Raw genomic sequence first — 26,274 nt, forward strand, 5'->3', positions numbered from 1 at the left:
GAAATGTTAAAGAGGTTTAACCGTCCAAGACAGAATTCTACCCAAACCCATCTCTGGTGGCTTCACAAATCAAGACTGACAAAAATGGGGTAGAAAAGAGAATTTCCCATGTAGAAATGACATCACAACTCAAATGTAACTTATGCAACATTAAGAGGGTTATGTAATAACAATACTCACTGTATCAGGCTCAGAAAGGTGTCGGTCATTTTAGACATTGCTTAACTTTGCTTCTTTTAACCCTCTACAAAACATGTCCCTGTTGCTGCTTATAGCTTTCCATACTGTATGAAAAGGATGAAACTATGTGATCGCTTATCAATCAAAAGAATATTTATTTATTGGCTCTTTATTGGTTTGTTTGAATTTCACATATCAGCATTAAACATCTCAAATAGGAAAGAAAAGCAATATTAATCATTTTTACTAATCGTATACACCAAGATAGATGAATATAGTTAGAAGAGGCTGAATTTGTCATCTCCAGCTTCTTTCACTCTGCTCAGCAGACTTCCATCTCTCAATTACTGTCATCTTTTATTCATGCCCCCCCCAAAATCTCTATGAAATGGAAAGTCTGGTTCCCCTGAAGAGAGAACACGTGAAGTATCTTGGAAAATCGGTTTGATCAGGTCGCCATGCTTTCTCTTTAATGGAGAACCGGCTCCCGTGCAATGGTAATCCATGTTCTCCCAGGATGGACGCCAAGTGTTCTCATCATGGAGGCCTTGTTCTCTGCTGAGGAATATTAAAGACAAAATGAACCCATTTTAGGATCAGTGAAGCGGTGGAAGGAACACATCTTTATACTGTATTGCCTACTGTTAGAATATGTCCATTCTAGTTACGCATGTTATGAAGTGCATTGCCTTAAAAATATAAATGTAAGTTTCTTGTGAATGAGGATAGGCAGTCCTCTAATACTTTGCTTATGTGCACTTTGGAATTGTGCTCCAACCCATTCTAGGCAAATGCATTTCCTGCAACATCAGTGCATCCGTCCTAGATTTTATACAACATCAGTAATCACATCTCATTGGCCAACTGGATAACGGAGATGACATCCAGAGCTTCCTGGGAATGAGTTACATACAGAATTCCAGGACAAGTATTCAATAAATGAACATGTGGAAAATTCTTGCAAGCTACTTCCTCTAACGATTCTGCACGATAAACTGTTTGGCTTTTTTTATATAATATGGGGACTTCATTTTACAAGCTATCAGGATATTGACTTAAAGATAGCAGAGAATACCACGGCACATCCCTTTAGCCTACCCGGAATCTAGCTTGCCCGCTCTAGTGTAGCAGCTCAGACATTGAAATTGCCACAGGAAGGTTTCATTTCATGAGTGCGTACGGTGAAATGACGGAAAGAGAAAGAGGGAAGGTGTTTGACATGACGAGGAACATTAATGCAGACATCGTTACTTGTGGCAGGAGATGCAATGAGCACATTCATACGAGAATGGGGTGCACACGATGTGCTTGAGCTACATGGAGGGGGCGTTCTATAGTCTGACATTATTGAATTACAAACATGGCTATGACCAAATTGAGAATTATTGAAAGTTGGGATGTATCCAAAAAACATCTCAGTGATGTACATGGGTTTCTTTAAAACACCTGAGGCCGGTCTATAGGACCTAAACATGTACCTGTAGTGGTATGATATAATATGGTTGCCCTTTTTTTTTTTGTAGATTGAATTGTATAGGCTCAAATTAATGGATCATCAAATCAAAGAGAACAAATGAACATCTCAATTAATAGACAAGACATCCCCTATGCTGGGGTACTCTACATATAACCTTGTACTCCAGATCTCATTTTTGGGGATGGTGCACATATGTGTGTCATTCATGCTGGATTGGCATGGCATACACATGTGCAGGCTTTACAGGTAAACTATGTGCGCCGCCTCAGAGATACAAAGTCCCATATTTTGCTGTTAGACCCGAGATTCAGCCAACATTGAGCAGATTCACAAGAACTGCTCTAAATAAGCACACACACCGCTGACAGACTATATGAAAAAGCAATGTAATCCTTTGAGTGCCTTTAAGACCTACGTATAAACAAGAAAAGAGGGCCCTAGGTTTGCTACAAGAGTATTACAATTACATAAGTGTAACTGTCTTTCTGATGCTTGTATCGGCTTAGATTCACATGCTTTCCATAGGCCGACATCTAGTGGCAAGTGCAGAGTATTGCATGACTTGTTTTTGAAATTCCAAAAGAGACACTGACAGGGCGTTTTTGTAATATTATCCCTAGTGTGATATGTACTGTACCCATGGTCCTTCAGGTCAGCAGATCTAATGCAACAACACCCCTGAAATTCAGCAATCGCATTTTGAGCAAGTCCACCATAACTATGCACCCCCTGTTGCGCACTGGCCATGGCCACTGGTTACAGCAGTGGCCACTGTACCTTGCAACAATAGGTTTCTTTGGGGCCCATTACATCACATCAGTGATGTCATGTAATTATTGATGTCACCAGTGATGTTATTGTGGTCATATGCTGCACAACAGGGGGTGCATAGTTAAGGTGGACTTGCTCCAAATGTGACTGCTGAATTTGAGGGATTCTGTTATGTTAAATCTGATCACTTTAACCCTCGCTTAACAAAGGTTTTTTTCACTGAATTTCAAGGGTTTTGATATACTATAGTTTCTTTGGGGCCCTCTAGCTGTGGCCAATGTACATGTTGCACCACTAGTTTCCTTTGGGGCCCACTAGCCATGTTGCACCAACAGGTTTTTAAAGGGGCCTACTAGCCATGGCCTTTGGCCATTGACACTGTACATGTTCACCAATAGGTTTCTTGGGGGCCCACTAGCCAGGCCTTCGGCCATGGCCCATGTACATGTGCACCAATAGGTTTCCTCGAGGCCCACTAGCCCTGACCTTTCGCCATGGCCACTGTACATGTTGAACCAATAGTTTTCTTTGAGGCCCACTAGTAATGACATTTGGCCATGGGCACTGGCACAGAGACACGTTACCCCCTGCCTAGTAGATGTGATCACTGTAGGTGTAACATTTCTTTTTTGTTTTTAAACTCTTCAAATTCCTGCAGGATTCCCCCAATATTACCCTGATAATGTCAAAGGACTACACATGCGTCAGCATTGAACTACCCATGCCTGTGGTATTCCCCCAGTATTGCCGCAATAATGCTTGAAAATCAAATACTCTTCCCTGCGCTCACATGCACTCAACAAAGTACCCCCCCTTATCTTTCCATGGTCCCCCCACTCCCTGGGTTGCTTTTTCCCTACATAGCCCTCTCCCGTTACCCCCATCACTCTTTGTTTCGTGTGATGCAGTTTCATACCGTTCGCGTCTTCCGTTGTAGCCACAGTAATCCCACGGGATTCCCCCGATAATGCCAAAACGTCTCAACTGAAACTGGCTCCCCAGACCACCCCAACTCCCCAACTTCACATGATGTCCTCTTCCTCCCCCGTCCCCAGATCCAGCTTGATGCAATGTCATCCTTTTACCTCCTCCAAATAGCTTTTTTGGTGCCCTTTTGTTTTCACATTCACACAGTATTAGTGCGGCAATCGCTTGCATTGAGCAATAAGATTGGGGACTTTTCATTTCTGAAAAGTCTCTCTGCTGCAAAGCACCCTGGCAGATCTCGCTATATTTTTGGGAGAAGTGGGCACCACCTTCCCCATAAAATATTTTAAAACCTACTGGACGGAAAACCCCCAAACATGTCCTGGGAAATTAAGACAACGCTTTGTGCCCAAGTTGAATTGGACGTTTCCGCTAGGGCAATATGAATGGAAGTAGGCTGAAAACAGCGTTTTATTTTGCTTTCTTCAGAAATGTGAGACGGACAATTTGTAGATGATGTCTCAATAAATGTCATTTTATTAAATCATAGGTTTCAATAAACGCCTCACTATCCCTACCCTGACAAGGATTTCCCTGCCTGTAGTAAACTAAAGGGAACACTCTAACAAAAGGATTCTGTCCCTCACACTTGTACATATAACACATAAGAAAATATATGGCAATTCACAACAATGATGATTGCATTTATTAAGTATTCACAGTCCCTCTTTATAACCTGGGTGAACACTGCTTCCTCAGGTTTTAAGTTGGACTCAGTTCCAAAGTTCAACAAAAAGTCACAAGGAAATCTGGGTTTATAACAAAGTTCCAACCTAGTTCTTTGCACTTTCATCTGGTCAAAAGAAAGTTCTATTAATCCAATGTTCAACAAAAGCAATATCACTGTTCTTCCTTGAATGGTTATTTTCAGTCCATCAAATAGCATCAATGATATGATCTGCTACAACTTAAAAGATTCAAAGAAACACAGCTTTTTAACACCAGCATCTCTCAGCACTCCCTTTAACACCATAAATCACAGTTTGTATCTTTGTCAGGACACCTTCACAGCACTTCCACTTGTACCTGGTTTTCTCTCATCCCAGGCCCACTTCTAAAAGGATTCACCATAAGGGTCTACTCGCCTGCCCGAGAGTTTTTCACAGTCGTGCTTCTGAAGTTCCACATCTACCGACAACCACAAGTTAACAACAGCTTCGGCTGTTTGCAGTTTTATGCTTTTCAACAACTTTTCAGAAAGGACCAGATTCATATAAGTGCTCCTCAAAACTTTCATGTAAGCAAGACACTCTTTATCTGAACATTCACCTTCCAGAAGGGCAGCTTATTTGCCACTCTTGTCCTTCTGCAACACCAATAACCAAAATACCCTTAAGGATGTGATTCTACCTTTCCTCCTTTTGGCTTTGGCAATGTGAGTTTTTATGCCAGCTTTACTTTTATGGAAAAATCACAATCAACAAGCTTCACCCTTTTAAGACATTGCACTAGCCCCATCTCTTCCTGTTGACATTAGCTATATAGTTACTATAGAGAAAGGTAGGAGAACGGTTTTGGTCAACAGTTTGTTTGTTTGTTTGTTTATTTATTTATATAGCGCTCTTGACCCGGGGGTATATATGCGCTTTGAACATCAGATTACAGGTAAAAGACAATAGTACAGTATTGATAGGGCATAGATAATAGTATTCAAACAATATACATAAAATTGGACATTCGGAGTGCATACATATGAGGTAGGACAGTTATTTGTTGGTTAACCAGGAAATGACCTTGGTTCTGAAGGGTTGGAAAGTAGGTGTAGATTTAATATCCAGTGGGATGGAATTCCAGAGTTGTGATGCCAAAGTTGGGAAGCTGGATCCTCCAGCTCTTTTGAGGGAGTATTTGGGAACTGTTAGTTGTAATGAGTTGGACGATCTGGTGGTTCTAGTGTTCTGTCTTAGTGTAAATTTGTTCGAGAGGTAGGGTGGGGCAAGATGATTGAGGGCTTTGTAAGTAAGGCATATGGTTTTCAAGTCAATTTTCTGTTGGATGGACAACCATTTGCAGGCAGTTCTGGTGGCGGAGATGTGTTATACCCTATTAAGACGAACTACATGCGTATTTCACAAAAATATATTTATTTTAATAATTTCTGCATAAAATGTCTCATAAAATGGAGAATAAAATACATATTCATTACATTCATCATCACACTCTAGGAATAGAGTTGATTCTAATAAAGACAAAGCACTTACATACAATAGTTCTTAAAAAACAGATAAGCAGCAAATGTATATCTCTCATTGGTAAATAGATCGGCCTATAGGACAAATCCTATTAGGACACGGTTTTAGATCATTTACAATCTCTAGATAATTATGAATAGTCTAGTATTAATTCTAGACTATAGACTCGACATGTTTCAGTCCTCTTGATGGTGGTGGGACTTTCTTCAGGAGTAATCAATAGTGATTTTTAGAGTAAATGCATTGCTGTTATAAAAGGTTCTTTTAATGAGGCTTCACTCAGTATTAAGAAGGGTAACTGTTGACAAAAAACCAAAGGAACAAGAAGCACAAGGAACAAAAAGCAAAAGGAACAAGAGCACTTGTGCTCATATTCTTTAAACACTATGAATGTGTGTGGGCAAATTTCAGCGGTAAACCAAATTTACCTGAATTCCCATGTGTAGTACAGCCCTCTAAGGAAGGAGAAACGCCCAAAATAGTTGGACAGTTTTCTAGTAAGAAGACAGTTTCTTCTATGGGTTCCTATGAAAAAAACTCATAAAAATAGAAGGATCAATGGAAACGGCCAGGTTATCCATATCAGTGCTCTGGAAATGCTTGATCACAGGTTCACAATATATGATCCCATTAGTCAGATATATAGAGTGGCAATTCTTTTTAAAAAAAAGACTTTTACTAAACAGGTTTCCTTGTTGACACTGCTAAATTGTTTGGAGACGTATTGTTTCTTTTTGGGGCTAGAATTTCTTACCTCCGTATGATGAGTCCGGTAAATCTGGGTCTCTTTTGTTCAGTTAGTTCAGGTATCAATTGCCGTAGTTACAGGTGTTACTAGTGTAAATCTGTCAGTGAACAAGTCATGCATAGACTATGGTCAAAGACTGTTTTTTAATGACAGTTTTTTTTTAAAAACTGCTCAGAATTTTAAATAGTCCGGATGTATATATAATTCTACGTCTCTATGGTTGTTGTGAACGTTTTTTGTATATTATTGTCATCTCTCTTTGGCAGTAGTCTGTGGCTTTTAAAAATATCTATCCGGCGTTTAGGCAAAGGCTCCCGCTTACCTATGGTTCCAGTGCTGTCTCTTTTGTACTCGCGGCGATATAGTTTCACTCGGTTGGTCTTGTTTCCCGTCCTGAGCTTTCTGTTAGTGGGGCTCCATTAGTGTGACTGATTTCCGAATCAATGCCGGAAGACGCCGACTATGCGTCGTGTACGGGCGCCATCTTGGGAGGTTCTAGTTATCAGAATTCTGGTCCTTTATTAGTGTTTGTCGTTGCTTGCCCGAACTAACCATTTGATTAGTGTAGCGTAGATCTTTTGGGTGGAAAAACCGATTTTGCATCTCAACTCGGGTGTATTCAGTTTTTAGACTGTGAATGTTCACACTTAAGCTATTTATTAAGCACCTGAGCGGTTACTGTCATTTTTGTATTCTTAGTTCTGCAGACTTCAAATGTTCTCTCATAGTTGGGTCTCTCACGGGGCATAGAAGGAACAAGTTACTTACCTGTAACTGTTGTTCTCCAGCATGGGTCTGGCATGGATTCACATGCTCATGAATATTCCCCGTCGTCAGGCTGGGAATCCTCGGTAAAGAAAAAACCAGTATCAGTTTCGTTTCTGATCTGTCTTTCGTAGTAATAACCAATCACTGGTCTCTGCGTCATACTGACCACAGCCAATGACTGCCCTCTACCTAAGCACCGCCTCTGGCAGCCATCTTCAGATTTGGAAGCACGTGAAGTGGCAGTATGACCAAGTGAAGAGCCGCAGAGGGGTAGGCGGGAGGGTTCGCATGTGAATCCATGCCAGACCCATGCTGGAGAACAACAGTTACAGGTAAGTAACTTGTTCCTTCTCCAGCATGGGGTCTGGCATGGATTCACATGCTCATGAATAAAGAATACATAGCAGTATACACATGCACAACCACGGGAGGTGGCAAAGGCTCAACATTAAGCATAGCATCAAACTCAACATTAAGCATCTTACCTCCTCACCAGGCTCACCTCAGGCGAACAGGTTGCGCAGCACTGCTTGGCCGACCCTGGACTCCTCCCTGGAATCCCGATCGACGCAGTAGAACTTCGTGAAGGTGTGCGTCGACCTCCACGTAGCAGCCCTGCATATGTCCAGCAGGGGCACACCAGAAAGGAACGCCGTGGTAGCTGCGATCGCTCTGGTGGAATGGGCTCTCGGACGGCCGGGCAGAGGTCGGTTTGCCAACCGATGACAGTACATGATACAGCCGGAGAGCCATCTGGAAATGGAAGCCTTCGAGAGAGCCTTCCCCTGATTGACAGGTCCAAAGTTCACAAAGAGTTGTGACGTCTTCCGAAAACACTTCGTGCGGTCCACGTAGAACTTCAGCGCTCTAGCTGCATCCAGCGAGTGCAAAGTCCTCTCAGCCGGCGACGAAGGCGACGGGAAGAATACAGGCAACACCAAGGGTTCGTTGAGATGGAAGTCCGACGGTACCTTGGGCATGAAGGAGGGGTGCGTCCTGAGCACTACCCTCGTGTCGTGGAAAGTCAAGTATGGGGCCTTGCAGGAAAGGGCCTGGATCTCTCCCACTCGTCGTGCGGAGGTGATGGCCACAAGAAAAGCAGTTTTCCACGATAGAAACTTCAACGGAGCCGAGTGCAGAGGCTCGAACGGAGGTCCCATGAGCTTGGTCAGCACCACGTTGAGCTCCCACGCCGGGGCCGGAGCCTTCACCGACGGGAACGATCTGAACAGTCCCTTCATGAACTCTTTCACCAGGCGATGAGACCACAAGGACGTCCGCCCCGTGGTTCTGGTGTATCGGGAGATCGCAGCAAGATGAATCTTGATGGACGCGTGTGCCAGGCCAGCTTTGGCCAGCGTCAGCAGGTACGGCAGTTCTTGGGGAGCCGTAATCCGTAGAGGGTTAATCTTCTGTGCGTGGCACCAGACAGAGAACCTCTTCCATTTGTGTCCGTAGCATTTAAGAGTCGAGGACGCCCTGGCCTTTGCAAGAACCTCTCTGCAGTCGGCCGGTCTGTCGTATCCTCCAAACTCTAGCGCTGCAGGAGCCAGGCCTGCAAGTTCAGCGACTTCGGGTCGTGGTGGAGGATGGCGCCTCCTTCCCTGGAGAGTAGATCCGCGTCCGCCGGCAGCTTGATCGGCGGGGACGCTGACAAGTCCAGAAGGTCCGGGAACCATATCTGCCTCGGCCACGAGGGTGCGACGAGGATCATCCTGCACCGTGACCTCTTGAGCAGGTTGACTAGCCGGATTAGCAGAGGCAAGGGAGGGAACGCGTAGAGGAACAGGCCCTCCCAGGGGAACGAGAAAGCATCGCCCATGCTCCTCGTCTGGGGAAACCTGCTGGCGAACCTCCGGCACTTGGTGTTCGTCGCCGTCGCGAACAGGTCGATCTGGGGTGTGCCCCACCGTCGGAAGAGGCGATCCACCAGATCCTGCCGTAGTTCCCACTCGTGGCACGAGCGCAGCTCCCTGCTGAGTGAGTCGGCGATGGTGTTTTTTATCCCTGCCAGATGAAACGGCACCAGAAAAATCCTTTGGGCGACGGCCCAATGCCACAGGTCCTGCGCCTCCTTGGACAGCGCTGGGGACCTGGTTCCGCCCTGTTTCCTGATGTAAAACATGGTGGTGGTGTTGTCGGTGAAGATCCTCACCACCTTGCCCTTGAGGGACGGAAGGAAGGACCTGAGGGCCCAAAACACTGCACGGAGCTCCAGGACGTTGATATGCAGGGACTTCTCCGTCGGGAGCCAGAGTCCCTTTGCGTGCAGATTTTCGGTGTGCGCTCCCCACCCTTCCAGGGAGGCATCCGTAGTCACAGTCTCCTGGTGGGCTGGGGTCTGGAAGTCCATGCCCGCCGTCAGATGCGCGCGGGTGCCCCACCACCGTATCGCTCGTCGGAAGTTCTCGTCGAGCTTGATCCTTTCCTCGAAGCTGCCCGTCGTCTGGATCCAGCGCGCATCCAGGAATTCTTGCAACGGGCGCATCCGGAGCCTGCACATGGGAATGAGGTAGATGCAGGAAGACATCATCCCGAGGAGGGACTTGATGGACCTCACTTTGGCCGCGTCGGCCACCAACATCCGTTGCACCTTGCCCAAGATGGTCCTGGTCCTCTCCTCCGACGGGGAGGCCAGAAGGGACACTGTGTCGAGCCTCGCTCCCAGAAACAGTGCGACTTGCGCGGGCACCAGGTGGGATTTGGCGTAGTTCACGGAGAATCCCAGGTCCGTGAGGAGTTGGACGGTCCTTGCCGTGTGAACCACGGCGAGCTCCCTCGTCTTGGCGCGGATGAGCCAGTCGTCCAGGTAGGGGTAGACGTGGATCCCCTCGCGGCGCAGCTGCGCCGCCACCGGTGCGAGGCACTTGGTGAATACCCTGGGTGCCGACCGTAGTCCGAAGGGGAGGGCTCTGAACTGGTAATGACGCCCTTGGACCACGAACCTGAGGAATTTTCGGTGCCCCTTTAGGATGGGAATGTGGAAGTAGGCATCCTCCAAATCCAACGACGATAGGAAATCCCCTTCCTCCAGCTGGCCCAGGACGTGCTGGAGGGTGACCATCCGGAACTTCTGCGCCTTGATGAACTTGTTCAGACGTCGGAGGTCTAGGATGGGGCGCCATCCTCCCGTCTTCTTCTTCACGAGGAAGTATCTCGAGTAAACTCCGGAGCCCCGAAGCCTCTTTGGGACGATTTCGATGGCGCCCTTCCTGAGCATCGCCTTTACCTCCAGGAGAAGTTGAGGGACGTGAAGTTCTTTCCTGGCCACGGGGGGGACGCGCGGGCACCTTCTTTGAAACTCGAGCGCGTGGCCCCGGGCCAGGGCGTCCAGCACCCAACGGTCGGTGGAGATGGACTCCCACACGCTGACGAAGCCCGCCAGCCGGCCTCCCACCGGGGTGCTCCGGTGGGGGCCCGACCCCACAGCCGGTTCAATCCTGCTTGGACGCGGCCTTGCCGCCTTGACCTCCTGGGCGACGACGGCGGGGTCCGCTAGACTTGCCTCATCCTCTGTAGGCCTCTTGCGACGACGAGCGGGCCGCTTGACGGTAGGAAGCGGAACCGCCGCCGGAACCTCTGGAGGCGCCCTTGCCTCCGCTGCTCCGAAAGGGCGTCCGACGTTGCTGCAGAACTCCGAGGGCCCGGGCCGTCTCAGTATCCGCCTTGATGGCCTGAAGGGAATCGTCCACTGTCTTCCCAAACAGGTTGTTCCCGTCGAAGGGCATGTCCAGGACTCTGGTCTGGACGTCCTGCCGGAAGTCCGTAGCTTTGAGCCATCCACGACGTCGAAGGCAAACGCCGTTGCCCAGCTGGCGGAACCCAGTGTCGGCGATGTCCGTCGCCACGGTGATGGCGTGGTCCGAGGCCACCTCACCTTCCTGCAGGATCTCCAGGGCCTCCGCCCTCTTGTCGTCCGGCAGAAAATCCAGCAGGGGAGCTATCTTGTACCAGAGCTCCCTGTCGTAGCGAGCCACGATAGCCAAGGCGTTGGCCGCTTTAATCGTCGTCGCTGCCGACGAGATGACTCTACGTCCCATAGCATCCAATTTCTTTCCCTCGCCGTCCGGCGGGGAAGTCGATGTGGAGGCCGCACCCCCCCCCGCTTTCTTCCTGGCTGCCGCGGAGACGACGGAATCCGGGGTAGGCTGCGCCCGGAGGCACAGGGGGGCCGTGTCCGGGACCCGGTACTTTTTCTCGTACCGGTCTCTTCTAGCTGGCGTCGTGGAAGGGTTCTTGAGGAGGGAAAGGCCCTCATCCCAAATGTCGTCCAACAGAGGCACTGCGAGGACCGTCTTCCTCTTGGCCTCGCGCCGCTGATAAAGGAAGCCTTCCTTTTTCTTCTCCTCAGGGCAGAGTTGGAAAAGCTCGGAAGCCCTGGAGATCATGGAGTGGAAAGATCCGATCTCGTCGGGCGGAGAAGCCCTGGCGGGAGGCGACGACGGAATATCCTCGTCGTATGCCTCGTCGTCCGTACCCGTCGCTGCCGTGTCAGTCCCCGTATCATCCCCTCGGGTGGACGGGGAGGAGGGCTGGACGGGGCGCGACGGTTGAAAAGGAGGTGGTGGATGGATCCTTCTTTTCTTGGTAGGGGGAACACCCGAAGGTCCCGGTTCTGGATCCCCCGACGGGAGAGGTTCCTCCGTCGGTAACGGTAGTCTCGTCCTTATCTCGGAGCATAAGGACTGTATGGCCAACAAAATGGCCGCCGAGTTGTCTTGCGGCGCTGGCAGAGGGGAATCCGACGGGCGAGCAGGGGCCCCGTCGGTATCCTCGACGATGTCGTCGTCGTCGTCACCTGCGTCGGGGTCCATTCCGACGGGCTGGCCTTCTTCCACGCCTAGGCCGTGGCTTAAGACCTCGATCAGCTCCTCTTCTGAGGTTGAGGCCGAATCTACGACGACGCCCTGCCCCCCCTTCTTCTTCCCCACGGAGGGGTTCACGGGGGTCCTATCGATGGGCACAAAAGAAGACTCCCTCCGAGGAGGCAGGGAGATTCTGGGCCCCGAGGTCGCCACCACTGGCGCAGCCTCCACAGGCTGAGCCAGGGCCGCCGCGACCGTTTCGATAGAGGGCTTGGTCGGATGGATCAAGGCCTTCACCACCTTAGGTGCGCTCACCGCCTTATCCTTGAGGGAGGGGGCACTGCCACGCTCCTCCTCTGTCTTAGAGCTCGACCGGGGCCTCTCCAGGAGTTTCGCCGGGTGCTCGGCCTTCCTCTTACCCGACCCAGAGCGTTGGCTCGTGGTTGATGGTGCCGGGGAGGGTGCGCCCTGCCTGGCGCCCGTAGAGCCCGACCGTTCGGCGCTCCCGTTGCCAGCGGACTCACGGTGCTTAGCCTTATGTTGGGCCCCCGTCGCCGGGGCGCCCTCAAAGGTCTTAGAAGACCGCTCGGATTTCTTCTTCTTCTCGCCAGACGGGCTCTTACCCTCCAGCCAGTTGGCGAGACGTTGATGGCGGTCCTTCATGGTCCGTTCCGACATGTTGCCGCAAAACGCACAGTCCTTCTCCACGTGCGTCTTGTCCTCATGAAGGCAGTAAAGGCAGAAAGAGTGTTCGTCCTCCTTAAAGACGTTCTGCAGCTGGCATCCAGGGCAGACCCTGAACAGCTTTCCGGGCGTCGAGCTTCCCTTCTCCTGGGCCATCTCCGAGACCGGGCCTGAGAAGCTTCTGGAGTCCTCCGAAGTGTAGCTCGACGAAATCTTCACCCTTGAGGGGCGCAGACGAATCCGACACGGGTCCCCGTTGATCGGATGTAGGATCGGTGGAGCTTGAGGCTCTTTTGATTGAAAGAATCGAAGTTTTTGTGAAAAAAGCGCGAAAAATAGCACTAACGCTCGAGAGCAATAGCACGAGGATCCCAACACATGAACGTGCGGTAAAAATCTGAAGATGGCTGCCAGAGGCGGTGCTTAGGTAGAGGGCAGTCATTGGCTGTGGTCAGTATGACGCAGAGACCAGTGATTGGTTATTACTACGAAAGACAGATCAGAAACGAAACTGATACTGGTTTTTTCTTTACCGAGGATTCCCAGCCTGACGACGGGGAATATTCATGAGCATGTGAATCCATGCCAGACCCCATGCTGGAGAACTCAGATTTTTAACCATTCTATAGATTCATTTAGCCCTTCTTTATCACTTTTTGTCATAAAGATTAACCTTTGTTCTTTTTCGAATAATATTTTACTCTTAATGTTGTGGTTATTGCCCTGTACTGTCAGGAGTACTGTCCATTTCAAACTTTCAAAATGATGATTGTTTTCAGTGAAATGTTTAACTAATGGAGCTGTTTGAACCTTGTTTTTTAAGCAACTCTTGTGTTCAAGCATTCTAACTTTTACCTTTCTGTTAGTTTTTCCTATGTAGTCTTTATTACATGGGCATGTGATCATATAGATCACGTATTCTGAGTTGCAGTTTGTCATCTGTTTTTGTTGCCACGGTTTCGAAAGGCCTATGTTAACATTTTTAGATTTTTCTGTAAGTTTACATACTGCACAGTGCCCACATGGATAGTGTCCATTTATTGGTGCAAGGTCCCAGGAGCGGGTCAGGCTGTTAGTAGTTGGTATTTTTTCTCTGAGTTTGCTACTGCTTACCCGATTTCCGATGGTAATGGATTTTTTATAAGAAAACATTGGTATCGGTACTCCTGAATTTGAATCTTGGAAAATGTTGCAGTGTTTTTTTTACAATTTGGCTAATTCTCAGACTAAGGTTAGTAAATGTGTTAACACATACTAATTGATCTCTTTGAGGCTTTTTGGTTTTCTCTTCTAGAAGTGCATCTCGATTATTATTGGCTGCCCTTTTTGCTGATTTTTTAATCAGTTTTTTGGGTAGCCCCTTTGTTTTAATTTGGATGTTAAAATCTTCGCCTCTTCTTCAAATGCTGTTATGCGACTGCGGTTTCTCTTGAGGCGCAAAAATTGACCATAGGGTAAATTGTCTCTTAAATGTTTAACATGATGACTTTCGTAATGTAGGAGAGAATTTTTTTCAGTTGTTTTATGAAATGGTTTCACTAGTAGCTTACCATTCTCATGAAAAATAGTCAGATCTAAGAAATCAATTGATAGTTTTTGAATATTCATAGTGAATTGGAGATGTCGACTAGAATTATTAAGCCAAATTAGGAAGTCTTGTGCTTTTTCTGCTTTGCCTGTCCATAAAATTAAAACATCATCAATGTATCTCGCCCACGATAGTATGTTGGGCGAGAACGGGTTCTGTGTGTAAATACATTTTTTCTCAAAATATTCAACAAATAAATTTGCTAAACTGGGTGCCATAGTGGCTCCCATGGCCGTTCCTTCGATTTGTTGAAAGAATGTACCTGAGAATTCAAAGTAGTTTTGTGTAAGAGCTACTTCCATACACCACAGAATAAACGAGCTAGGAACTGGATTGTTGTCTAGTCTGGTGAGCAGTATTTCTTTGATGGTTTCCAGAGTCGCCTGTTGGGGAATATTTGTATATAAGGAGACTATATCTAAGCCTATTAGATAGGAGCTCTCTGGGTCGTAAGGTAAGTTTTCATACTTCTTTATCACCTCTTTTGTGTCTTTTAAAAAGGATTTCATATTGACCACATAGCCTTTTAAATAATGGTCAGCGAATTTAGACAGGGGCTCAAGAATTGAGTTAATCCCTGAAACTATTGGTCTACCTGGTGGTTTTACTAAGGACTTATGTATTTTCGGTAGACAATAGAATTTTGGGATAGTTGGTTCAGGGTTATTGAGAAAAAGCCATTCTTGTTTGCTGATCCAGCATCTCTCATAAGCTTTAGTTGTTTTCAAGTCAATTAAACTTTTTAGTTCATTAGTTGGATCAGTTAATAGTTTAGTATAGTATTCTGTGTTATCAAGTTGTCTCTGGCATTCTTCTATGTAGTCTTTTTATTGAGCATAACTATAGCTCCCCCTTTATCCGCTCTTTTGTTTATGATATCTTCATTCGATGCTAGAGACTCCTTAGCTTCTTTTTCTAATGTGGTTAGATTTTGGTACATTGGTATTTCTAGTTTTTCAAGTTTACTGACTTCTGTTAAAACTCTTTTCTCAAACAAGATTGACTCGGGCGAAAGAGCATAGGTTGGAGGACAAAAAGTAGAAGGATTCTTGAGTCCAGAATGATTAGTCATACTCAAATTAGAATTTTCGGGTAAGTTCACGAAAAATTCTTTGAGTCTAAGTTTTCTCATGAATTTAAAGAAGTCAGTGCGAAATACAAAAGGGTCATGTTTATTAGAGATAACATATCCTAGGCCTTTATTTAATAGTTGTTTTTCAATGGGAGTGGGTTCGTAGGAAGATAGATTTACTAGAAGTGATTGCCGCTCCGTAGGTATCTTTGGTCTCTGTTCCAATTGCCCCTGTTGGGGCCTTTGTATAAAAAAGGCTGTGTACCTTGGTTGGCATTTCCTCTTCTTTGTCTAAAGTTAGAGTTGCCTCTCCATCGGTTACCAGTATTAGTAGGGGTACCTCCTCATAGGTTGTCCGGATCGCTACTAGTGTTACTAGAGCTGAAAGAGGTTGCTCTGAACCTCACTCGTCTATTTTGGCTTGTTTGTCCTTGTGTTTGTCCCGTCGATGGTTTATAACCATCTTGTGTGTACGGATATGCCTTTTCATGTGAATATCTGCTTAGGTCTTTTTTTAATCTTTGTATTCTTTCTAGTGTGTTAGTTTGTTTGAAATCTTTCATTTCTTTTTCGATTTCTTCTAATCTTTTCTTGAGAACATCTAACGCAATGAGTTTTTTAATATCGTCCTCTAGCTTTTTTAAGTCAATTAGGAGGTACCCCTACTAATACTGGTAACCGAGGGAGAGGCAACTCTAACTTTAGACAAAGAAGAGGAAATGCCAACCAAGGTACACGGCCTTTTTTATACAAAGGCCCCAACAGGGGCAATTGGAACGGAGACCAAAGATACCTACGGAGCGGGAATCACTTCTAGTAAATCTATCTTCCTATGAACCCACTCCCATTGAAAAACAACTATTAAATATAGGCCTAGGATATGTTATCTCTAGTAAACATGACCCTTTTGTATTTCGCACTGACTTCTTTAAATTCATGAGAAAAATTAGACTCAAATAATTTTTCGCGAACTTACCGGAAGATTTTTTAATTTGAGTATGACTTATCATTTTGGACTCAAGAATCCTTCTACTTTTTGTCCTCCAACCTATGCTCTTTCGCCCGAGTCAATCTTGTTTGAGAAAAGAGTTTTAACAGAAGTCAGTAAACTTGAAAAACTAGAAATACCAATGTACCAAAATCTAACCACATTAGAAAAAGAAGCTATGGAGTCTCTAGCATCGAATGAAGATATAATCAAAAGAGCGGATAAAGGGGGAGCTATAGTTATGCTAAAAAAAAAGACTACATAGAAGAATGCCAGAGACAACTTGATAACACAGAATACTATATTAAACTATTAACTGATCCAACTAATGAACTAAAACGTTTAATTGACTTGAAAACAACTAAAGCTCATGAGAGATGCTGGATCAGCAAACAAGAATGGCTTTTTCTCAATAACCCTGAACCAACTATCCCAAAATTCTATTGTCTACCGAAAAAGTCCTTAGTAAAACCACCAGGTAGACCAATAGTTTCAGGGATTAACTCAATTCTTGAGCCCCTTTCTAAATTTGCTGACCATTATTTAAAAGGCTATGTGGTCAATATGAAATCCTATTTAAAAGACACAAAAGAAGTGATAAAGAAGTATGAAAACTTACCTTACGACCCAGAGAGCTCCAATCTAATAGGCTTAGATATAGTCTCCTTATATACAAATATTCCCCAACAGGCGACTCTGGAAACCATCGAAGAAATACTGCTCACCAGACTAGACAACGATCCAGTTCCTAGCTCGTTTATTCTGTGGTGTATAGAAGTAGCCCTTAAACGAAACTACTTTGAATTCTCAGGTACATTCTTTCAACAAATCGAAGGAACGGCCATGGGAGCCACTATGGCACCCAGTTTAGCAAATTTATTTGTTGAATATTTTGAGAAAAAATGAATTTACACACAGAGCCCGTTCTCAACCAACATACTATCGTGGGCGAGATACATTGATGATGTCTTAATGTTATGGACAGGCACAGCAGAAAAAGCACAAGACTTCCTAATTTGGAAGTCCCGGTTAAGTCCCGCTTTGCCGCTACATGCTGTTGCTGCTCACTTGGACTCCTTGTGTTCACTGCATCAACGTTTAACTTTTAGACATTTATACTACAGCCTCCAGAAGGCTTTGCTTGCACTTTTGTGGGCGGCGCTATAAAACCGCAACAGCGCGCGCACTGCGCGCGCGCACCGGAGTAAGTCCCGGTTAAGTCCCGCTTTGCCGCTACATGCTGTTGCTGCTCACTTGGACTCCTTGTGTTTGCTGTATCAGCGTTTAACTTTTGGACATTTATACTACAGTCTCCAGAAGGTGATTCTGAACAGCAGTATTCTACGTTTGAAAGTAGTATATTTGGACTTTATATTTACTGTGTTTTTCTTTTCTAGGCTTTGCTTGCACTTTTGTGGGCGGCGGTATAAAACCGCAACAGCGTGCGCACTGCGCACGCGCACACCGGAGTAAGTCCCGCTTTGCCGATTCGCCGCGGCGTTGCGAGTAGTGAGTAGGAAAGGCTATTTGTGTGTTGCACTTTATGGTCTTAGAGTGCGAATAAGTTGAGACTAACAAGTCACAAAACCTTGTGGGGATTGCATGGTTAGCCATATTATACGCACTCATTACAAAGAATACACCATTGATTCATGCTTTTTTGTCCGTATACTCTAAAGACAAACATGCCGGATACAGGTAACGGCATAAGCGTTTCAGGAATCACTGACTTAACAACTCCAAAACAAAGGAAATTAGCCCGTATTTCCAAAAAGTCTATTATCCTGACTTGAAAACAGAGATATCCGCACTTTCTGTGCGAAACGTAAAGAATGTATATCTGAGGAAATCTCTAATGTGCCGCCCTTGCTAACATTGACAACGCCCAAGGCTAACGCCGTAAGTACTGTATCAAGAATGCCTGTAGGACTTGAGCCTATTAATTGTTTGCCTATCGTCTCAGATAATACCATATGACTTACCGGATTTCTCTGATGTGTCTAACATATCCTTACACGTTAATGATGAAAAAATAAATAAATCCCATGAAGACCTGTCGTCTGGGGCAGCAAATCAAGGCATCATGGGCTCAACTATTAATTCTATACATGATTCCTTTTTATTACCCACGCCCAGACGTTGTCTACCAATTAATACTTCTGCAAACCCAACAGAAAATTTGGCTCTAATTGAGATCACGTTAGCAGCCGTAAATACTACACTAGTCAGTTTGTATAAACTGTTTGAATCTCTTGATCAAAAAACATCATCTCAAGCTTTCCAAATACAGCAGCTGGCTGAAGGAATCGCGAGCTTATCAGATACTATCCAATCGCTCCCAAAGTGTAGTAGCAAGGTTGACATGGCTCTAGGTCCTGATCAGCCTATGATTATTATACAAGAACCTAAGAAGCCTGCCGTCCCTAATTCGGCGTTACCCTATTTTGAAAATATCATTCGCCCTGTAACATCTCCTGCCCCTGACTGTGTGTCTATAAATGACTCTTGGATCAATCTCGACAGGAGTCCAAAGCAAATAGCAAAAACAAATACGGGTATTACCAGACAGCCTTTTGTTTCACTTGTTGACTTGCAGAAAATAGCCAAAGTCCGCAGCGCTCGCTTAACAAAGGCAAAATCCAAAATTAGACCTAAAAAGAAGGATGTGATGAATAGTCAACGTCAGGTGGTCTTGCAAACCTCATCATCAGTTTGCGTGTTTGATGTCCCAAACAATATCCCAGTACCTTCCATCTCTAAATCCACTGTCTCCATTGGTGTGGGCTCAGTACCCGTTGTGAATCCAATGACACCCCAAGCTCCAACTGAACATGCTCCTCTGTCAGAAATTATTGATTTAATTAATGAATCAGATAATAGGAATTTGCCGTCTAACCCCGCCTCTTCTCATCCTTCACAAATTCCGATGAATATTGCCTTGAATACTAAACATGGTCAATCTATTGTAGGATGTCCAACGGGGAGGCAATCTACTAGTCAGTTTGAATTACAAGAACAGATGTCAGCTATAAAGGTGGCTGTAGAGGCATATTTGAATGAACGTCCAGCATTATGCCCCTCTGCTAATATTGCAAATGGTTCCAATTTGAATTTGCAAACACTTACTCACCTAATACATACTAATTCTAACCCCATGAATATTGTGCAAAATCCTCCAAGTGAACACTTGGGTGGTTGGAAAAAAGTAAGTTTTGCAGCTGAGGTTGGCTCCACCAAAAGAAATGAGGACATTGCTTGCGCCCCCACACCCAGAAAACAAGGTGTGAAAAAACGTAAGCAGACGAATGGCAATACATTTGCAAATTGTCACTCTTTAATCTTAAAATGTAGAGATGCGCCCCATGAACAATACGATCTATGCAGGGCTAGCGTCCTAAACATCTTTGGGGACGTAAGCAGTCTCCAGGATATTGCGTCAAATGATATTGATCAGGTCGAATTTGTTTGTAACCAAAATCTCGCAATTGTACGTCTCTGGATCAAATCTGGGCTAGTTCTACATTCTATCTGGAAGGAAAAAATGGCACTCTTTAAAATGGGCTTCCTTATTGCCCAAAATCCGGAGCGGTTGATCAAAGAAGCGAAAGAGTCTGAACCATCTGTGCCCTCTCCAATTGTGTCGCAAAACTCCTCTGAATGTCTCTGTTCCTATTGTGGTCCAGCACAAATTCCAAACAAATTTACTTCCAGTAACTTCGAAACATAACCATTAATCGAACAACCTCAGGTAAAATATAGTTTACTTTCATGGAACACGAGAGGCCACTCCCATTTGCAATGGGCAGGTTCATCCAACATTAATAAATATGATATTGTGGCCTTGCAGGAAACTTGGATGGTGATTACTCCCACATGGGATGATCACGATGTTATTCTGCTCCCAGCTTCTACGGCCTCCAGAGGGAGACCAACATCTGGTCTTTTAGTGGCGGTAAAAATGAGCAAAGGATTAAGGATCACTCAATGGGCCTCTCCCAACAACTTCATCCAATTAGTTAAAATCAAAAGCTCTGTGCTATCTTTGGCCTTAATAAATCTATACCGTAATCCGTTGGGACTGACTGAGAACACCTTTTATAAGGATCTGACTGCAATGCTGGAATTAATAGCTTGTGACAACTCTGTGAGTGACATATTGATGGTTGGGGATCTAAATCTTAATTGTATTAGCCCGAAAACACCTAGTCAGAAGCGTGAGACCAGAAGATGGTTAAAGTTTGTGAAAGATCATAATCTATATTTGGCCAATGGTGCTATCTCAGGCGATATTCCGGCCAGTGCAACTTGGGAAAGAGGAAAATCCCAGTCATTTATTGACTATGTATTCGTATCTGATAGCCTTTTTCATAAGGCTACTCAATTCAAAGTTATAACTCAGACCATCAGTGATCACCAGATGATAACTTTTGAATGGGAGGGCCTTCTTGATTCTACAACATCGTCTCAACGATGGTCAAAACATGTCTTAACCGTCAAAACTGCGAGAACCCGCTTTAAATGGACCCCTGCATCCCTCTATGATCTTGAGCTTGCTACTCAAGGATTGCTCATCACTAAAAAGGATTTCTATACAGATATCCTTCCAAGCTTTGTTACAATGTTTGCTGACAAATCATATGATATTCGCGTACACAAACATCATTTTGACCAAACTATGCAACAAGCAAAAGGTGACTACAGAAAAGCCATAAGAGCTACACGAAAAATGCCTTTGGGTACTCGACATGTGACACAACAGAGAATTAAATGTCAGTATAGAAACTGGTGCCGCTTCAGAAGGGCTACTTTATATCAGCAGGATAGTGAAGCCTTTCTGGCGGCTGCAAATAACAAAAATTCAGCCCAAATATGGTCCTTACTTAATAGTGCGGTTTCTCCATCTCAACTGAACCTACAATTATGTGGAGTCACTGAATCTCAGTGGCTTGAGCACTTCCTGAATTTGTACTCTGACCCGATGTATGCAGATTGTAAGTATATATCTACTACACTGAATCACTGGGGTTTGGAGTGCTCACCCACTATAGTTGAGGGTTTAATTAAAAAGTCTTCTTCCTCTCGTGCTGCAGGGCCGGATGGGCTAAGCAATTTTATGTTTAAGCAGAACCTCACGAATGGGCATTGATTTTGAACAACTTATTTCATCATATTATCTGTTGCAAAAAAATTCCAACATCATGGCAAAGTTCTATACTGGTTCCTATTTTTAAAAAGGGCGATAGGGAATCCCTGGGGAGCTATCGTCCCATTGCCCTTCTCGATGCTCCCGGGAAGATTTTTGCTTGCCTTGTCTTACGGGATTTTTCGCGTTGGACTGAGACCTATCAACAGCGAGATCCTTGCCAAACGGGCTTTGTAGCCGGTTTGAGTACATCTGTCAATTTACTAACCCTTAATGCCTTGAAAGCCCAAGCACAGTCCTCTAAACAGTCAATGTATTTTGCATTTGTTGACTTCACACAGCCTTTGATTCTGTATCTAGAACCAGACTGATGAACAAACTACATCTAGCTAATTGTCCTAAAACCATATGTGACATTATACATGCCTTACACTCATCGACCTCCATCATGATCCGTCTGACTGTCAGGCCTTCTGTCAAGTGCAATTCCAACTTTTCGGGGGTTGAAACAAGGCTGTGTGTTGGCCTCGGCTATTTTTAATTTCTTTATACAAGACGTTAAATACATTTTTTCTGATGTGATCTCAGATTCGCCAAAAATGAATGGTACCCCTATCAAAGCCCTGTGGTACGCCGATGACTTAGTGTTGGTATCCAAGACGCCCATAGGCCTACAAAAACTTCTGGCTGCTCTTCATGAATATTTAACATTGAATGAGTTGATAATCAACCTAAATAAGACGCAAGTGGTTGTTTATGCCCCAAGTTCCACCAAAAGAAGACCTTTTGAGTGGAGAATCGATAACAGAATTGTTGAAGTTGTTCCAACATATTTATACCTGGGAATCTTGTTTGACGGCTCCTCACCTGTCGATTCGCACTCAATCATGTTGGACCATAAGGTCAAGTCTGCTATCTCACAAACTAAAATTATTCTGCACGAATTTGGAAAATTTACGATTAGCCCGGCCATAACATATTGGAAACAGAAAGTAGTCCCAACTATATTATATGGCCTTGAAACAAAAAAAATCGTTTGTTCAGAAAGCTTGCATAAATCAGAGGCAAAATACTGGCGAGCTGTATTACAACTTCCTAATTGTGTTCCAGGTCCTTGGTTAAGATTTGAATTAGGTTTGACATCATTGAGTGCTGAATACCATTGGAAATTATGTGCCTTGTTTCGGAAATGTCTCATCTGTGATAATTCCAACACTATATTGGCATCTCTATCTCATTATATGTTAACCTCGGACCATCACTTTGTAAAAACATGGATGGCTCAGATTTTCAACATCTTGGCAAGAATTGATTTGTCCCTAGAAATGCTTATTGGTCAACCAAAAAAGGCAAAAGAAGAATTGTACAGATCTGACTGGATTGATACAAGAATGGGGTGTTTATCATATAAAGACTTCAAAATGCTAGCCTATGAACACAAAACTCGAGGAACGCTGGCCCCATATCTAAAACAAGCTCCCTCTCTGCAGTTAAGGTCAACTATCTTACGGCTGCGATTTAATCTCTTTCCAACCAGAGATGTTTTGGTTAGAAGAAAGTTGTTACCGGCTAATAAAAACTGTTGTACCTTTTGTGAGGTTGAGGGAGTTAAAGAAACACTCCAGCATGTTGTATCTGCTTGTCCAGCATTAACTAATCTAAGAACAACATTTTTTGAACCTCATCTATCCTATCTTGGTGAACTAAGCCCTGAAACTTGTTGGTCGCTACTTTTGTCTACCAATTCAATGAGCCTTCGCATTGCCACCCATAATTTTTTGGAGGCCATTATGTCGAAACTCAAGGGCGTGTCGATCAACATTTAGAGCTATAAATATGACAACTGCATGTAAGTTTTAGGCAACTAAATCTGTAAAGGGCCCATTAGAAACTGATAAAAGAATTTTATGTTAAATGATGATGAAACCTACATATATACAAATGTTAAAATGAATCTGTGGAATATTATGATATGTTTGATGTCCCCAATCAAAGAACATATTGATTTATTTAAGTGCGTTATTGGTTTAGGCCCTTTTCTTTTCTTGTATTTTTCAAAGATTCTCCTTTTTGAATTGCTTTTAAAGCTCTGTCCACTTTTGAATTGATTTTATATTGTTTCAAGTTTTAATATTAAGTCCGAATTGTTTTAGATACTATGTTTTACCTATTTGGACTAATTACTGTACTTCATTTTTTTTTATCCAAATGTTTTGTTGTTTCTCTTTTAATGTTAACGTTGAATTTTGTATGTAATTCTAAATGAATTTGTTTAAAGATTGAAAAAGTTGTTCATTCAACTATATTCAATAAAAAAAAAAAAAAAAAATTTGGCTTAGTAATTCTAATCGACATCTCCAATTCACTATGAATATTCAAAAACTATCAATTGATTTCTTACATCTAACTATTTTTCATGAGAATGGTAAGCTACTAGTGAAACCATTTCATAAAACAACTGAAAAAAATTCTCTCCTACATTACGAAAGTCATCATGGTAAACAGTTAAGAAACAATTTACCCTATGGTCAATTTTTGCACCTTAAGAGAAACAGCAGTCGCATAACAGCATTTGAAGAAGAGGCAAAGATTTTAACATCCAAATTAAAACAAAGGGGCTACCCAAAAAAACTGATTAAAAAATCAGCAAAAAGGGCAGCCAATAATAATCGAGATGCACTTCTAGAAGAGAAAACCAAACAGCCTCAAAGAGATCAATTAGTATGTGTTAACACATTTACTAACCTTAGTCTGAGAATTAGCCAAATTGTAAAAAAAACACTGGAAAATTTTCCAAGATTCAAATTCAGGAGTACAGATACCAATGTTTGCTTATAAAAAATCCATTACCATCGGAAATCAGGTAAGCAGTAGCAAACTAAGAGAAAAAATACCAACTACTAACAGCCTGACCTGCTCCTGGGGCCTTGCACCAATAAATGGACACTATCCATGTGGGCACTGTGCAGTATGTAAACTTACAGAAAAAACTAAAGAAGTTAACATAGGCCTTTCGAAACCGTGGCAACAAAAACAGATGACAAACTGCAACTCAGAATACATGATCTATATGATCACATGCCCATGTAATAAAGACTACATAGGAAAAATTAACAGAAAGGTAAAAGTTAGAATGCTTGAACACAAGAGTTGCTTAAAAAACAAGGCTCTAACAGCTCCATTAGTTAAACATTTCACTGAAAACAATCATCATTTTGAAAGTTTTAAATGGACAGTACTCCTGACAGTACAGGGCAATAACCACAACATTAAGAGTAAAATATTATTCAAAAAAGAACAAAGGTTAATCTTTATGACAAAAAGTGATAAAGAAGGGCTAAATGAATCTATAGAATGGTTAAAAATCTGAGCTCTATGCCCCGTGAGAGACCCAACTATGAGAGAACATTTGAAGTCTGCAGAACTAAGAATATAAAAATGGCAGTAACCACTCAGGTGCTTAATAAATAGCTTAAGTGTGAACATTCACAGTCTAAAAACTGAATACACCCGAGTTGAGATGCAAAATCTGTTTTTCCACCCAAAAGATCTCATCTACACTAATCAAATGGTTAGTTCGGGCAAACAACGACAAACACTAATAAAGGACCAGAATTCTGATAACTAGAACCTCCCATGATGGCGCCCGTACACGACGCATAACCGGCGTCTTCCGGCATTGATTCGAAATCAGTCACACTAATGGAGCCCCACTAACAGAAAGCTCAGGACGGGAAACAAGACCAACTGAGCAAAACTATATCGCCGCGAGTACTTAATAGAGACCACGCTGGAACCATAGGTAAGCGGGAGCCTTTGCCTAAACGCCGGATAGATGTTTTTAAAAGCCACAGACTACTGCCAAAGAGAGATGACAATAGTATACAAAAAACGTTCAAAACAACCATAGAGACGTAGAATTATATATACATCCGGACTATTTAAAATTCTGAACAGTTTTTTAAAAAAAACTGTCATTAAAAAACGGTCTTTGACCATAGTCTATGTATGATTTGTTCACTGACAGATTTACACTAGTAACACCTGTAACTACGGGAATTGATACCTGAACTAACTGAACTAAAGAGACCCAGATTCACCGGACTCATCATACAAAGGTAAGAAATTCTAGCCCCAAAAAGAAACAATACGTCTCCAAACAATTTAGCAGTGTCAACAAGAAAACCTGTTTAGTAAAAGTATTTTTTTAAAAAAGAATTGCCACTCTATATGGGGTCATATGGGGTCATATATTGTGAACCTATGATCAAGCATTTCCAGAGCACTGATATGGATAACCTGGCCGTTTCCATTGATCCTTCTATTTTTATGAATTTTCAGGAACCCATAGAAGAAATTGTCTTCTTACTAGAAAACTGTCCAACTATTGTGGGCATTTCTCCTTCCTTAGAGGGCTCTACTACACATGGGAATTCAGGCAAATTTGGTTTACCGCTGAAATTTGCCCACACACATTCATAGTGTTTAAAGAATACGAGCACAAGTGATGATTCTTGTTCCTTTGGTTTTTTGTCAACAGTTACCCTTCTTAATACTGAGTGAAGCCACATTAAAAGAAGACTTTTATAACAGCAATGCATTTACTCTAAAAATCACTATTGATTACTCCTGAAGAAAGTCCCACCACTATCAAGAGGACTGAAACATGTCGAGTCTATAGTCTAGAATTAATACTAGACTATTCATAATTACCTAGAGATTGTAAATGATCTAAAACCGTGTCCTAATAGGATTTGTCCTATAGGCCGATCTATTTACCAATGAGAGGTATACATTTGTTGCTTATCTGTTTTTAAGAATTATTGTATGTATGTGCTTTGTCTTTATTAGAATCAACTCTATTCCTAGAG

General features: G+C 43.7%; 1 protein-coding gene across 1 annotated transcript in view; it reads right to left on the reverse strand.

The window, feature by feature from the left end:
- Positions 1-604: 604 nt before the first annotated feature.
- Positions 605-26,274, reverse strand: part of LOC138521804 (E3 ubiquitin-protein ligase TRIM39-like) — a 176,176-nt gene continuing 150,506 nt past the window's right edge. The window contains exon 8 of the mRNA XM_069634918.1: positions 605-738. The gene's annotated coding sequence lies outside the window, so the exon portion shown is untranslated. The remainder of the gene's footprint in view (positions 739-26,274) is intronic.

The sequence above is a fragment of the Ambystoma mexicanum genome, chromosome 13 (genome assembly GCF_040938575.1).
Source record: "Ambystoma mexicanum isolate Mex_15411 chromosome 13, UKY_AmexF1_1, whole genome shotgun sequence".
In the NCBI taxonomy this organism is placed as follows: Eukaryota; Metazoa; Chordata; class Amphibia; order Caudata; family Ambystomatidae; genus Ambystoma; species Ambystoma mexicanum.